Source organism: Pongo abelii, chromosome 14 (genome assembly GCF_028885655.2).
Source record: "Pongo abelii isolate AG06213 chromosome 14, NHGRI_mPonAbe1-v2.0_pri, whole genome shotgun sequence".
NCBI lineage: Eukaryota > Metazoa > Chordata > Mammalia > Primates > Hominidae > Pongo > Pongo abelii.
Window position 1 is genome coordinate 115,404,699 of NC_071999.2, and position 12,095 is coordinate 115,416,793.

At 44.1% G+C, this 12,095-nt stretch overlaps 1 protein-coding gene across 9 annotated transcripts in view; it reads left to right on the plus strand.

The window, feature by feature from the left end:
• Nucleotides 1-12,095, plus strand: part of MYO16 (myosin XVI) — a 717,368-nt gene that overhangs the window by 661,666 nt on the left and 43,607 nt on the right. The window lies entirely within an intron of this gene.

Below are 12,095 nucleotides of genomic sequence, written 5' to 3' on the forward strand. Positions count from 1 at the left end.
ACAGGAAAGAGGCTCTGTGCTTTATATCTGGAGATGTGGGATCATAAAAATGTCTTTTTAATCTGATGATCATTAAAACACCCAGTGATGTGGCGCAGCTGCTAATCGGAATGCATTTCCATTTCTGCGGGGATTAAGCATGTCTTCGGAACCCTCTGCAATGGCTTTAGAAACAAACATTCCTTTTATCAGGTGAGAAAACCACCCTATGGCATGCCTCAAGATATGTAGTTCTTCGTAGGCTACAAAATATCAGAGGTTACCTTCAGGCAAAATGATAAAACTGGCAGTAGTATTTCCTATTACTATCTGCAGTTTGCTTCAAAATTTCAAAAAGGTTTCAGAAAATCACTAAATACGAAGGGCACACTTCATTCATTTATTCCAAGGAATCTGTTTGGTGCCAGACATTGTGTGGAATTGTATGGATTTTTAAAACAAAATGTGGGCTGTCTCTTAAGCAGACCATGGCAGGGAAACTCGAAAACTCCAATGCATCCAAGGAACGAGAATCACATTTTACATAGAGATACTACTCGGGATTCACAAAACACTACTTAGCCATGACGCTTGTTCAACACTGCATTTTTACTCGTGGTATTCTGTTCTCTTTCATTTTAAAATGCATGTCGTGACCCACTAAATTGATTTCTCAGCTCACAAATATGTCCTCTGAAACACTGGTCTAGAGGGGAGGATTTATACGGACAAATAGGAAACAAAATCTGCAAAGAGAAAGTATCAGAACAAGAGGAGGATGTCCACTCATGTGCTAGAAGCCACTGGGTGCCTTATTGTGCACATTAAAAGAATTTTTCAAAGGGCATGATCAAATTATGTTTTGGAGTAACTGTATCAGAATAGCTATAGATACATAGATATAGATATAGAAAGGATAGATTTTTTTCTTGCTATTTCTATGTTCATTTACATGTGAACCTATATACTTTAGAAATGATTAATCTGGCTGGGCGAGGTGGCTCATCTCAACACTTTGGGAAACCAAGACAGTCCGATCACCTGAGGTCAGGAGTTTGTGATCAGCCTGGCCAACATGGTGAAACCCCATCTCTACTAACAATACAAAAAGTAGCCGGGCATGGTGGTGCGCGCCTGTAGTCCCAGCTACTTGGGAGGCTAGGGCAGGAGAATCACTTGAACCCTGGAGGTGGAGGTTGCAGTGAGCTGAGATTGCAGCACTGCACTCCAGCATGGGCGACAGGGCGAGACTGTCTCAAAAAAAAAAAGTGATTAATCTGGGCTGATTAATTACTTAAGAAATTAAGAGCTAGGATAGGAGAAGGGAAACCCCGCCACCGACCTGCCTGGCCACCTCATGGTGTCTTCCTGTGGTCCCTGGTGAAGTGTGAATCCACTGGAAGCTTAGGCTCAGCCTTTCTCTACTGCGTCCCAGTCATTTATCCTTCCTGAGTGACTGGCACCTGCCCTGTGGCCCATCAAGGGAAATTGGGTCATGTGAGCACGTAAAGAATTAGTCACTCCAGCCAATCTACCATCAGGAAGAGATGCAACCACTACAGCTATCAAATACACAGTCCATGTGGCTCTTCCAGAATTTCGAGAAGAATTTGAATCTCCATAGATATTTTAAATTTATTTTTCAAGGCCTCCGAGCTCCTGGCTGGGAGCCAGCAAGTGTGGGCAGGTGGGCTGTGCTTCAGCTGGTGTCCGCAGGTGCTGCTACACTCTTATTAAAATATGGAAATGGCTTGATGCCAGCTGGTGCAGGGCTGCTGCCCTGAGCTCTCAAGGTCCCCACGACCATCCCACCCCCTTGGGTGGCCTGGCCTGGGCCTGCCACGTTTGGTGAAGTGTTGACACAGCAAAATGCTCAAGGTCGATGACTGATGCTTGTTCTGATTGGCCCTGGTCTGTGTCTTTTTTGTTATTAAGTACTTTAGATGGGTAAATTTGTAATGAGTTCTGAGCAAGGGATTTGAAAAGACCTCACATCCACCACTGCTGTAATTTTTCTTTTTCTTTCTTTCTGTTTTCTTTAATTTTTGCTGTTTCTTTTTTAGCGGATGACAGGCACCACTAGCTTACCATCCAGGCTGTAGGTGTCACCAACACGAAACACTACCAACAGAAGAGCAGGGACGTTATCTTCTCACCTTTGCCTTCTGGGGAAAGTGAGGAGGAACCATTTCCCTCCAGGAAAACATATGTTGCTGACACCGACTGCGTACTTGGCCACACATCGTGGCTCAGGACTCCTGGATTTACATTACCACCTGGCATTGAGGAAATGTAAAAATAACAGCAATATAAATAACCTCATGACCTATAAAAGTATGCATGAGGAATGGGGCTCTGAGCCAAGCAGGCTTGTTGTTTAGGTTTTGCATACTCGGCTAATTATGAAAAAAAAAAAAAAAAAAAAAAAAGCTACCCAAGTACAAGAAAAGGAAAGGGATTGAAGTGATTTTTTCCCCTTTATGGCAGGGACAGAATAAATGGGCAAAAAAGGATTCAGTTAGTTAAATTTAAAAGGAAATTGGCACAACTTAATTTTCTGTGCATTTTTGGGTACTGAAAACCTTATTTATACTGACAGTCATTTTTTAGCTTTACTATCAATGCATTCTTCCCTTGCTCAGCACATATGTTGTTGAAGACATCGCTCTGTTTCCTACTTCAGTTGGTGTTTTCTAGCACAAACCATCTCCTTCGACTTGGCAGGGGGGTGGGTGACAAGAGTTAGGAGTGAAGGAGGAGCAGACATTTCCATTCCTCCCTGCTTAACCTGGAGGATAAGTATTTGCGGCACTCGCTACCAGAGAAGAATGCTTAAAACATAAGTTCAAGAGGAATTTCGATCTACTCCAGGGTGGTGATTTCATAAGGGGTTATTAACAAGTAGGAAGGAATGTCGGGAGCCCAGCCCGAGACATTTAAGGTCAGTAGAGGGCCGGGCAAATCCAGTTTCTCAGCACACGCAACCCTTCCAAGGTCTGCAGTGATGTATTTTTCTGTTTCTTAAGTAATCAATGTTTATAGGAATATGACCTGTCCACATAGTGCGGGTAACAGCTGTGTCACAAGAGTAACTGCCTGGGAACCCAGTTCTCTTCCCAGATCTCCATCACCACTAGACTCAGACGCCCTCTCTTGATATATTTCTGCAAGCGTTCACAAAGGGATGATAAAATCTGTTCCACGTTTTCAAAAGGCAATTAGAATTGTGCTGTTCAAAACATACATAATTGCAGTGTGTCACCTCCATGAGTTTAACACATTTCCCCTTTAACAGTCTCCACTCTCCTCACATCCACCCATCTCCACTCAACTCTCTCTTCTTGAGTTTCAGATTAGCTTCTGTGATTCTTTACATCTGAAATTCGTCTTTCTGAGAGACAATAACACAAATATTTGGATTATGCTATCATGGAAAGGAAAGAAAATTCTATCATGTAAAAGAAAAAATATATTATGTAAAAGAAAACAAATCACTTCCTAGAAGCTTATAAAGTAGAATGCAGGTCGACTTGAGAGGGGTGTCGAAGCTGTGTTTGCATTTCTTCCTCATGAGCAGTAATACAGGGTTTCAGAGAAATCTATATTTTAGAGATTTAAAAGGAGTTGCCCTGTGTAACACAAACTAGATTTGGTTTAACACAAGCTAGACGCCAATTTCAGGTCGAAGTGCTTGTATCCAAATTTAATTACGCACCATCTATGTGTATCTGTGAGCGCTGTCGAGCTGCGACTTCTAAATTTTACAAACGAGAACTTGAGAAGTGGTGGGAGCCTGCCAGGCACCTCTCTCTGCATTTGTACTTTTCCTTAATGCCAAGTAGGAAAATACAAGCACATTCCCTTCATGCAATAGCCTTTCTGAAGAGGAATTTTCCTATAGAGTTTCAGAATGAGTTATAGCCAGTATGAGTAATGAGTTTAAAATGTATTTTCACATTTTTTATGCCTTACATAGCACTCTCAGTATTAAGTCAGCCAAACAGCTATAGTTTGTTTTTCTCCTGCATTACTGAAACCCAGATCCCATCTCACAGGATTCTAAAATACACTCCAATCTGATCTCTAGCGCAGGTACCTAAGAGAAAAACGGCGTTTTCAGCATCTTGTTGAGGAAACATTCCATGGCTCCTTTCTCTACCTTGCTTCCTGGCCTTTCCCCAGCGCTGACGCTGTCAGCCGCCCTGCGCGCCACACAGTCCTGCCCTCTGCCAAGGCTCCCGGCCTGCAGCCCCTCCTGCAAGCCCACATCTGCCCTCCTGCACGGCAGTCACCTGCCTCCTCGCACTCGAGAGTGTCTCTTCCTTGAAAATTTCTCCTTCCTGAGAGATTTTTAAGTCTCTCCTAGCTGTTTCCTTTTCAGTCCTAATGAATGCTCTTCTTCAAAAAATTGCCACTCAATTTAATCCTCAGGCCTGCGGCTGTCACTTCAAAGTCAACAAGTACAACCCCAGATGCACCCTGCTCTTCAGGTGGGATCTGCTGCTCTGAACCACGCCCCAGCTGTGGTCCTCATCAGGTCCCAGTTCTCCCGCTCAGAGGGATTGAACTCAGCTTTCTCCTGTCTTCCCACTCCTCGCTCTGCTTCCCCAGCCTCTCCCCTGACTCTCTTTCTATTTCTAATCTCTCCTCAAGGTCCATTCAGCTGTATACTTTCTTTGCTAGATTAGTATTTACAAAAAAAAAAACCACCTTCTTCTTTACAGCATGCCCTTGCTCAAAATACTTGCTGGAACCCAGTCCTGTGATGCTCATAGACTCCAAAGCTCTTTGCTCCCACCTCCCGGTGCGGAGGTGTGGGCAGAGCCAGCCTCCCCTCCCTCACAAGTGCAGTCAGCTCTGCCTCTGCGGCATTCCCTTCCTTTTCCCTCCCCCTCTCCATGTTCCGTCCTCAACTCAAAATCCACTGCTTCTTCCTCCTGCCTACACAACAAAGGCTCACCTGGCTGCTCCAGCCTACTCTGACCTCTCCTAAGAATTCCTAGAGCATTTTGCAGAGCTCCCACCCCAGCCCCTGGCCCTTTGCAACCTTAACACATGCCTTGAAGGCACCTTGAAGACAGTCCCCCTTAGAGCTGAGTCACCACAGAGAAGCCTGGGGAAAAGCACCCCTTAGAATGCACCCTGGATGTCCCTGTCACATGGGTTGGCATTATAAGTGTCAAAGGCTTTAACAAGTGAATAAAACCGTCAAAATTAGCTCAGCTGAGCAGGATGCGAGTCCCACAGTGATGCGTCAGGTTATTCATTCTTCTATACCCCTCAGGATAGATGTAGTCCCTTTTCTTCTTGCACTTACCCGGTTGTCATAAATTCTTGTCATCTGCCGTGCTCCATAACACCTCTAAAATGTAAGCACTCAATGGATTGTTTCTTTCAGACGAATATTTCTTTAAGTTCTAAAGTAAATCTTAGCACCAGGTTTGGACCTTGCAGGACGTGAATACCTGTTGAATCAATGGAGAACTCCCTAGCTTGGGGGAGGAATATAGTTTGCTCATGGTCCACCCCTCTTCCTTTCTTCTTCATTCAGCTCTCATGTTCCCCAGAGTGGCCACTGCGCTCTAGGGCATCTCTTTGCCTTCCCAGGGCTGAACCACGTACTGTCCATTCTGCCAGGTTTCTTGTCACTCTTGGTTTGGAGCAAGGACTCATCTCAACCCCCATTATGCTCCCTGTCTTTCTCCAGCTCTCCTAGAATTATTCAAGGACATTTCTCTCTCCCCAGTAAGAAACGTCTCTCCACTCTTGCAGAGTTTTTGCATTCTTCCTTGAGAGAAGTTCCTCTTCTCACCTTCCATCCTACCTCCCCCTCCCTCCACAAAATCCTTCCTGTGTCTCCTCTCCCAGACACAACCCTGATGTTAACTTATTCATGCCTCTCCTGTCATGGCAGACTTATAAAACAGTCTTGTTACTGTATGAGGAGTTAGGCTTTTCCCATAAAACATTTCCAAGGTGAGCCAGAGGTGACATTGCCTTTGTAGTCTCATCCAGTGACCTCACACCTATTTCTCCTCCCAGCCTGTGAATTACTCAAGGGTAAAGATTTCATCATGTAGATTATGGCTAGAGGCTCTATGCCTGAGACCCATTTTGTTTTTTGTCCAGAGATTGAAGCATATGCAACTGGGGAGAGGTGAGCTTTTTTAAAAAAATAATAATAAAGATGAAAAATGAACATTTAGAGAGTTAAGTGGACATTTATTCAAAATGAGAAAATAAATCAAAGTATGCATTTACGAAGTATTACAAATGTTAACTGTTTGCACATTGCTTGAGTCCCTCCCTCGGCCTTGGAAGAGGCCTGGGGAAGATAGGGGTGCATGGAAGCCCCCCTCACTTAACTACAGGTCAACCCACTGTGCCCACTCCAGTCACCAGGATTCCAGAGTCACACTCAGCACAGCCAAAGCATGCCAACATTCATCAAATTGATTTTTATCTCCTGATATTACAGATTGTAAAGCAATGTAACGTACGATTTCAAAAAACTACGTATGGACCTCATGTCTTTGAGTTCTCAAACCGTGGGTCAGGAATCAATTTCAAACAACCATAGGTCTTTTCTCTCATAAGTTAACAAGCTTAGGTAGAAAACAAACAGCTCCACTCCATTGCATAAAAGAAAATATTCACCTCATGCAATGAGATATTTTCCTTATCTTATAATTTTAAATAAGTAAAGATCAGCACTCAAAGGTGGATTAACACTGAAAGTGCTTCCATAAGTTGTCAATCTTGTGTGAATGGGGAGAAATGATCATTGTGGTGCGTGGCTTTGCTGTACTTATTTGCATAAAGTTTTCATTTAGTAAATGTGCAAGCTATTTTACAGGTATGGAAAGTGTAGCTCCTTTCAGAAAGAAAATTTCTATAGCAACATTATTAAAACTAGTTTATTGTTCATTCATCTTTTTTCTTTTTTCAACTAATATTAATTGAGCACCATCTGTGTGCCGGGCTCTATTCTAGGCACTGAAAATACAACGCACATTGTATTTGCCCACATTCCAGAGGAAGGAGACACAAAACAAACAATTGGGCTGTTCTCTGCTATGCAGTGAGAAGGACTGTGTAGAAAACTAAAGCAAGGAGTGGGGACAGGAACTGACCTGGCGAGGAAGACAGGTGCTGTTTTTCAGAAGGTCATCCAGAAGGCCTGAACACAGTGCAGCTGCCATGCCCTGCTGGACGCTGGAGAAGGAGAGAGAGGCTGGGAGGCTGACAGGGCTGGGAACGCAAGACCGAGGCCAAGGCCTGGGCGTGTAAGGGGGCTGAGGGCCAAGGCCTGGGCGTGTAAGGGGAGCTGGGGGCCCAAGGCCTGGGCGTGTAAGGGGGGCTGGGGGCCAAGGCCTGGGCGTGTAAGGGGGGCTGGGGGCCCAAGGCCTGGGCGTGTAAGGGGGGCTGGGGGGCCAAGGCCTGGGCGTGTAAGGGGGGCTGGGGCCCAAGGCCTGGGCGTGTAAGGGGGGCTGGGGGCCCAAGGCCAGCAGGAGTCGGGGCATGCGAGGTCCCCTCAGCCTCAGGAAGCCTTTGGATCTTAATGTGAATCAACTCAGAAAGCAGCAGAGAGGCTGCAGTCGGGAATGACATGATCCGACTTATGTTTTAAAGCAAGGTTTCTCGGCCTCAGTACAATAGACATTCTGAGCTGGATACTATAATTCTAGGTTGGGGGACCGTCCTGTGTATTATAGGATGTTTTGCAGCATTTCTGGCCTCTGCTCACCAGACGCCAGTAGCACACCCCATCGCCTGGTTGTGACAACTAAAAATGTCTCCAGACATTGCTGAATGTTCGGGGGTCAGAAAGCACCTCCTATCAAGAGCCACAATTTAAAACAGAATCACATTGACTGGGAGTGATATTTCAGTTATATAAAAACTAGCACAAGACAACCGAATTTTTTGTATTAACATTTAGAGATTTGCTCTCACTAGATTAAAATTCAACTTAAATATACCTACACTGCATACTTGTAATTAATAATCATATCTTAATGCAAAGGCCAAGACTTTATTTTTGAGTCAGATCCTGATGTGATTCAATTCTCTTGTACCTGTAAAAATAGCACCAAGCCCGAGGTCACAGAGAAATCTTGTTAATGGGCTAAAAGAAAACACTGCAGGTGTCCAAACCAACGTGTGTTACCATGGACCCAACCACAGGATGCCACTGAACTACACAACCCCTTACTTCACTAGATGCAGAGGCACAAAAATGTCTCAGACGCATCTTTAAATATTATACAGGATGTACAGTATTCACTTCCTTACTTGTTTAACTAAATTCACTGAGAGTTTCAAATATTTTCTTTTGATGTGACTTTTCTTCATTCTCAGAACTCTGCTGGCCACTGCTTGAAGGCATGAAAAGGCTTGATGACTTTGTTTGCACTGTATTATTTCTAAAATTCCCCTGAAAGCATGCATCACGTATATGCACTTTTAACAAAGACCTCTTCAGACTTAATGCCGTCGTCCTCTTGATTTCTGATTGTTGTAATTCCCTCACTGCTGAAGTGCTGGGTAATGGGAATGCTTTTGACAAGGAATGTTGTGTGCCAAGCTACCACTTTACAGGAGAACTCAACCATCCAGAGTTTCTGCATTCAATCCTCAATGTGTTGAATCTAGAAATTAACAAGTCAGGGCACGGCTGCTTTCACGTGTTTGGATCTAACTGGGAGAAGGGTGTTTATGAGCGGAGGCTGATGCATAATTTAGTAGAATGCCGCGGCTACTACAAGCAGAGGAGAACCCCAAAGTGGGGATGACGATACTGAAGCCGCAGCACTATTGCAGCTGCCAGAGTGCAGCTTTGCAACCTACAGTTTTCAGTTCATTACCACTGAGGCCTGGGTGGTGAACTCATCACAGGAAAGAAGCTGCCATATCCTATCCTTTACATCAGCAAATGAAACAGTGAAGGAAAACTTTACATAGAGGAGCCAAGAGTAAAAGAATGACTGTGGGGGGACTGCTGAGCCCTCTGGGCCTCAGTCTGAATCTGGCTGCCTTGCCATGAGTTGTGAAATGTTTACACAGAGATTAACTTCCCCAAGCCTCAATGATCTCATCTCGAAAATAGGTGTAATAGTGACAACTCTTCAGAATTGTCATGAGAACAGAGCTAAACCAAGCACCACATCTAGCAGGGAATTGGCACCTAATATACACCTGGGTGATGGTAACTATTGTAAGAGCAATGTGAGGAAGTATGCTGATCGTTAATTCTTAATGCCTGACGTTAAGAAGGGCCTATTCCCTTATTCCCTTCCAGAGCCAGCCTTAAGTAGATAAATGTTTTTAAGATTTAAAAAATTAAAATTTAATTATAAATTAAGATTTAAAAAATTAAAATTTAGCAGATACTTTAAGGATTTAAGCCTAACCTGGGTGACCATTTAAAAGCATATCATGGTGGCTGAGCACAGTAGCTCATGTCTGAAATCCCAGCACTGTGGGAGGCCAAGGAAGGCAGATCGCTTGAAGTTCGTGACCAACCTGACCAACATGGTGAAACCCTCACTCTCCTAAAAAATACAAAAATTAGCCAGGCATGGTGGCGTGCACCTGTAATCACAGCTACTCTGGAGGCTGAGGCAGGAGCATCTCCCAGGAGGCAGAGGTTGCAGGGAGCTGAGATCGTGCCACTGCACTCCAGCCTAGGCGACAGAGTGAGAGACTCTGCCTCAAAAAACAACACAAAACAAAACCCAAAAAACATGTCTTGGCTACAGTTTAACCTGCCAATTGAAAAATAGAAATACGTTTAAACTTTAATTGCAAAAATGAGAATTTTGGCTGTAATTGAAATACATCAGTTGATGAGATAGAAATCAGTTGTGAGGGAGGCCAGCCTGAAGTACTCAGACCGAGAGCCAGCAAGTGCCTCAGAGGATTCGCTTATTGCCACCAGGTGTAAGAGGACTGTGCTCATTCAGAGCCTTGGGGAGGCCCTCACTGCGCTGAGAATAAAACCTCTCAGTTCCTCTTTGGTGGTTTCCCAGGCCCTGACTCATTAGTACCTGGTTCCTTGAACATGGTGAGCTCTTTCCTGCTTTGGGGTATTTACACGTGGTGTGGAGGTTGCCTTTCTAAAATCACGAGCAGAAGTGCGACCTCATGGACCTCACCCTCCTTGCCTGGCTGCCCACCAGTGTTTTCCACTTACTAGGTTTTCCACGCAGCTGTGAGTCCACCACGTTTAATTATCTGCTTGTGTATCTGCTTGTTTATTGCCAATCACCTTTTTGGGAGAGAAGCTCCCAGGTACCAGGCAGCGGTATTCATTATGTATCTCCCGCACTCAGTGAGTATCTGGCACACAGTAGGCACCCAATAAATAACTGAATTAAAGAATGCAAAAATAAAATAGGTGAAAGAAACATAAAAGCAGGTGAGTACATCTTGAGCCAGTTTTAAAACAGAACCTGTTTTACTGGCATTCGGAAGCTTAAGAAAAAAAAAAAAGCCAAACTAGAGTTGACCACATTGAATAAGTATTCTTTCAGTTTCAGCCCGTTCAGTAATTGCTCATTGTCAAGAGCTAAAACAGTTAAGATCACTTGACTTTCACTTTTGTTGCCATTCTTGTACATGCTAACTTGACTGAAGGTCTTTGTTTTTTTATGCATAATGGAGTCAGGAGCCACAGTGGCTCACTGGATCATTTAAATTTAAACTCTTCCGCCTAGTTTTCAAAATGCCGATAGTTTTGCCTTTATTCCATCTATCCAGCATTTCCTGCTCATAAATCTTGACCTGCTTTCCTTTCTGGGCAGAACAGGCTGTGCTCTGTGCTTGTAAAGGAGAGGTCCCTGCGGATGATCTGACCAAGGTCCTGACTGGTGGGTAGGAAGACTTGGGGTTGATGCGGGAGAGGGCTTGGGTGCACCAAAGCAAGAAAACAGGAGTCAATATGGAGAATTTGGATAAACATGCATTGCTTGTAGTGCTATTTCACGGTATGTCTCGAGAGGCAAGAGGAGATAATATCAAGGAAGGAGTTAAGAGGGACCAAGTCAAGACCAGCCTTGAGAGATAAGCTCTGGGGAGCTGGAGCCTTCCCTTCCTTCCTTCCTTCCTTCCTTCCTTCCTTCCCTCCCTCCCCACTCCCTCCTTCCCTCCCTCCCTCCCCCCTCCCTCCTTCCCTCCCTCCCTTTCTGTCCTTTTTTCCTTTCTTTCATTGTTTTCCTGTCTTCCTCCCTCCTTCCCTCCCTGTCTCTTTCCTACCTTCTTTCTGTAGATTGTAACCAACAGCAGTTTATCCAAAAGTTTTCAGCATGGAAATGACATAATCCAATTTGTCTTTTAATGAAAAGTAAAGACTGAATAATAATCAGAACATACAGGTTAAAGTTCCATTCTATCTCTTTCCAACTGCATGACTCTGAGTAACCCTAATTCCTTCTTCAGCGAAATAGGGATAACATCTCTGCCTATGGAGGTATCGGTGATTGGGATTGGGGTGGTAATACACCGTTCTGCCATATTTAAAGTATAATAAAGCAAATGATGCATATTGTCCCATTCAAATAATTTGTTAGTCTAAATCTTTAGAAGGGCCTAACTTTAAGACAGTCAGAATCAGCTGTGTCCCAACAGAAAAGAACCAAAGTCTAACACATATCCTTGATGCTGAATCAAAAGTCTCCAATAGGTTGCAGCTTTTTTGAGGTTCCTTAGGAAGCAAGAGCCAATCCCAGGTGCACCTGTGAAGTCAGAGAAAGGGAACTTGGCAGAGGTGGTGATGGGGGGATGTCTGGCCCTTTGATGGCAGTTGTGCCTGATTTGCAAAGTCTGATTGTGTGCCTAAGGGTAATGCAGTGACCGTGGGGAAACCTACCTCCGTTAGACATTGCTCCAAAGAGCAAGTGTTTGCTGTGTTTCACTTTATTAATATTACATCACTTTAAAAAGTCTTCATCAGGCCCTTCAGTGGAATTTGGACAGTGGCTTCTATGTTCATACCTCTCAAAACACTTAACATAGGACAAGCATTACATATTTAAGTAATTATCTTAGTGTGCAGAATGCAGAAGTCGAGTATTGAAGTTTAGTATTCCAATATGGACACTAAAAGTGTTTATAGT